Source organism: Microtus ochrogaster, chromosome 21 (genome assembly GCF_000317375.1).
Source record: "Microtus ochrogaster isolate Prairie Vole_2 chromosome 21, MicOch1.0, whole genome shotgun sequence".
Taxonomy (NCBI): Eukaryota; Metazoa; Chordata; class Mammalia; order Rodentia; family Cricetidae; genus Microtus; species Microtus ochrogaster.
In genome coordinates, this window is record NC_022022.1 from 22,051,702 (window position 1) to 22,056,429 (window position 4,728).

Genomic DNA, 4,728 nt, shown 5'->3' on the forward strand with positions numbered 1-4,728 from the left:
CTGTCAACCACATTTAGAGGGACTAGATTGGTCCTATGCTTGTTCCTTCCCAGTACAGCTGGAGTTGGTGAGCTCCCATTAGCTCAGGCAAACTGTTTCAGTGGGTGAACCCATCATGGTCTTGACCTCCTTGCTTCTATTTTCATTCCTTCTGCTCTTTAACAGGACTTTGGGAGCTCAGTCCAGTGCTCCAATGTGGGTCTCTGCCTCTGTCTCCACCAACTGCTGGATGAAGGTTCTACGGTGATGTTTAAGATAATAATCAGTCTGACTACAGGGGAAGTCAAGATCAGGCACTCTCTCCTCTATTGCCCAAGGTCCTAGGTGGGGTCATCCTTTTGGATTCCTGAGAATTTCTCTAGAGCCAGGTTTCTGCTAATATACCATACTTATCTTTTTGAATCTGGGATACCTCACTCAGTCTAGTGTTTTCTAATTCCATCTATTTGCATGCAAATTTCAAGATGTCATTGTTTTTTTTACCGCTGAGTAGTACTCTAAAGTGTAAATATGCCACATTTTCTTTATCCATTCTTCAATTGAGGAGCATCTTTTTTGTTTCCAGGTGCTAGTTATTACAACTAATGATGCTATAAGCATAGTTGAACAAATGCTTTTGAAGTATGATTGAGCATCTCTTGAGTATATTCCCAAGAGCGGTATTGCTGGATCCTGAGGTAAGTTGATTCCCAATTTTCTAAGAAACTGCCATACTGATTTTCCAAAGTGGTTGTACAAGTTTGCATTCCCACCAGTAATGGAGGAGTTTTCCACTTACTCCACATCCTCTCCTGCATAAGCTATTGTTAGTGTTTTTAATCTTAGCTATTCTGACAGGTATAAGATGGTATCTCAGAGTTATTTTGATTTGCATTTCCCTGATAGCTAAGGAAGTTGAACATTTCCTTAAGTATCTTTTGGCCACTTGAGATTCTTCTGTTGAGAATTTTCTGTTTAGTTAATTACCCCATTTTTAAACTGCATTATTTAATTTTGATGTCTAATTTCTTGAGTTCCTTATATATTTTGGAGATCAATCTTTTGTCTAAAGTGGGGTTGGTGAAAGTCTTTTCCCTTTCAGTAGGCTGTCTTTTTGTCTTATTGACTGTATCCTTTGCTTTACAGGAACTTATCAGTTTCAGGTGGTCCCATTTAGCTTTTGTTGCTCTCAGTGTCTGTGCTACTGGTGTTGTATTTAGGAACTGGTCTCCTGTGCCCATGCATTGAAGACTACTTCCCACTTTCTCTTCTATCAGGTTCAATATGGTAAGATTTATATTGAGGACTTTCATCCATTTGGACCTGAGTTTTGATCACTTTCATTCTTCTTCATGTTGACATCCAGTTATGCCAGCACCATTTGTTGAAGATATCATCTTTTTTCCATTGTATAATTTTAGTTTTTTTGTATGGGTTAATATCTGGGTCTTTGATTCAATTTCATTGGTTAATATCTTGTTTTTATGCCAGCACCAAGCTGTTTTTATTACTGTAGCTCTGTAATAGAGCTTGATGTCAGGGATGGTGATGCCTCTAGAAGTTCCTTTTATTGTATAGTGTTGTTTTGGCTATACTGGTTTTGTTGTTTGTTTTTCCATATGAAGTTGATTATTGTTCTTTCAAGGTCTGTGAAGAATTGTGTTGGGATTTTGATGGGGATTGTATTCAATATATAGATTGCTTTTGGTAGGATTGCCACCTGGAAAGTGGACACAGGGAAGATCACCTGGCAAAATAGGTAGCATAGGGTTGGTGGGGAGAAGGAAAGATGGAAGGGGAAGAGAAGGGAAAAAGGTGAGGGGTGAGAAGAACTTGAGGGAATGGTATAGTCGAAATGGAGGAAGGACAGAGATGAGAGCAAGGGAAGAGATATCTTGACTGAGGAAGCCATTATAAGGTTAGCAAGAAACCTGACTCTAGAGAAATTGCTAAGAATCCACAAGGATGAACCCAGCTAATGGGAGGGATCCCAATCTTGACTTGCCCTGTAGTCATACTGACGAATATCTTAAATATTACCATAGAATCTTCATCAACTGATGGAACAGAGGCAAAGACCTGCATCTGAGCACTGGACTGAGCTCCCAAAGTCCAGTTGAAGAGTGGGAGGAATGAGAATACGAGCAAACAGGTCAAGAATGAGAATCTTAAAGGTCATCTTCACCATCACCAAAGTGCCTAGTTAACACAGATGTTCGTAGGTTGGAAAGTTCATGTTCTGTCAAATGTAAATTTAGCTATTGTTTATTTGTCCATAGTGTGGATATAGAACACTACTTTTTATGTTTCTCTAACAATACAAATATATTTAGCTTCATAAAGAACAATTATTCTAATCTTACATACATTTATATGTAAATAAAGCCAGATTTATCTGAATACTTGCTTGTTTCTTAGATTTACATTCTGGATTATGCTATGCACCCCTCCCCCACCCAGGAGCTGAAGAAACACTTAGAGAGTTTCTATAACATGTATTGCAAAGGGAAATAAGGTTGAAAATTAAATTTTGACTTTTCAGTTTAGAATTAGTCATATATAGTCAATAAAATATATGAAACCACTCTCTACACTAACTCTGTAACTTACTGCAGCTTCCTAGGAAACAATTTCCTTGGCGGTTTTAATGAGATCTCCTTGTCCCATAATCTCAAGCACTTGAATACAGGGTCTCCAGTAGGTGGCACTGTTTGGGAAAGTTTAGGAAAGGTACTTGGCTGAAAGAATTTTGTCACTGAGGATGAGCTTTGAGACTTTAAAGATGAACTCCATCCCTAGTTCACTCTCTCTGCTTCATGATTGCAGTTGGAGATGTAAGCCCTTAGCTTCTAGTCCCTGTCACACCACATCTGCCACTTGCCATTACGCCTCCATGCCATGATGGATGCATCCCTCTCGAAGCCCAAATAAACACCTATATGTTGCTTTGGTCATGTTTTATCTCAGGAGTAGAAAAGTAACTTCCAAAACTAAATTTAAACCAAATACTAATGCACTAAAAGTCACTCTATTAATTTCTTAATTTCTTTTTTTCCTTTTTAAAAATCCATTTTACACACTCACTACAGTCCCCCCTCCCCTCTTCCTGCTCCCGTCCCCATTTACCCCACCTCCCACCCATACCTCGGAGCAGGTAAATGTTTTAAGTAGAGTCTAACTTAAGTTGGATGTGCAAGTAATTGACATGTAAGCAAAGAGCATTTCAGAGTTTCAGCTCCCCCAATATTAGCTTCATGTTCCTGCTCTGTACTATAAACACTAAATATTATCGTTAAAATTACGATTACATTGCCAATAATCCTAAAAATTGCCAAGTGCTTTTCTTTTACAAAACGCTATGTACATTTTTGTTTAACTACAAAGAAAAGTGTGAAGTAGGTCTGCTTAAACAGGCCACTAGAACTCCACTTTCATCTAGGTTCTCTGTTGTTGACTAGGGTGTGGTTTTTTTATTTTCCTGAAAGTGTCTCTTGATGCCAAAGAGAGTGGACTTTTGCCAGACTTGTAACAACGCTAATAATATGCCTTTAGATTTAAGACTGTGTACTTAACCTGCTAGCTTACCATTTGAGCAGTTGTTTAAAGCTTAATTTACCTTTAAAAAAAGCAATGTGACCAACTTTACTACGCCTTAGAGTTTTCATGCAATCAACCTTTGCTACTAGAGATAAATGCACAGCTTTAATTTTGAGTAATGTACCATTCCAGGGGCCTGACTCAGAACAAAGTGTGTGTTCATGTGTATGTCTTGGTAGTCAGTTGCTGAAAGCAACAAGGGATAGAAAGATAAATTAAACAATGAATATCACATGCATGTTAGGAGCAACATGTGTACATTGGCTGATAACATCTGTTTTAGTTCATAAAAGCTATTTTGGTTGAGTGGAAGTCATTGAAGTAACCTTTTCCCTTGTAAAACTTTGTTCAGGATGTTTGTAAAAAAATCCCCCATTTCTTTTCCTACACCACGTTTTCTGTATTTTCAATAAATACAGAGCATAGCCGTTTGTTATAGATGAACACAGACACAGGCATAGTGTGTGACCACAACTCACCGGCAGTAGTATAGACAGATCACACACCTATAACACAACACACAGGGACAACTGAAAGACCAGAATGCGGAGGAGACAGAAGTGGAGAAATAAAATTTTGGCTTACTCTTGGCCAAGCTGCTCCAAGAATAAGTCACCATTTTCATTCCCTAATGATACATCAACACATTATACTTCTAGGATAAGTGTGCTCAGCTTAAAAACTAATGAGCCCTGAATTTTGATGAGTAATAACCATTTTTCAACTAAAGCCTGCAGGATCCTTTCAATTGATGCCTGCAGAATCTGATAAAAGGGTTGGACTAGGGCTGGGAGGTAGAAATAATTTAAATGCAGGGTTATCTTAATCAGTTCTGTGAATATTTTGGGATGTTTTATTTGAGGAATTTATATGAAACAGGAATTTCTTATTTCTGGTAACTAGGAGTGCAAAATTAAGGGATTGCTCATGGTGAAACCCTTCTTGTTGCACTAAAACCTGATGGAATAAATTATGTGGAGCTTGGGACGGTGTGTGTGTGTATGAGAGAGAGAGAGACAGACAGACAGAGACAGACAGACAGACAGACGGACGGACAGACACATACACACACACACACAGAGGGGGGGAGAGGAGAGAGAGAGAGAGAGAGAGAGAGAGAGAGAGAGAGAGAGAGAGAGAGAGAGAGAGAGG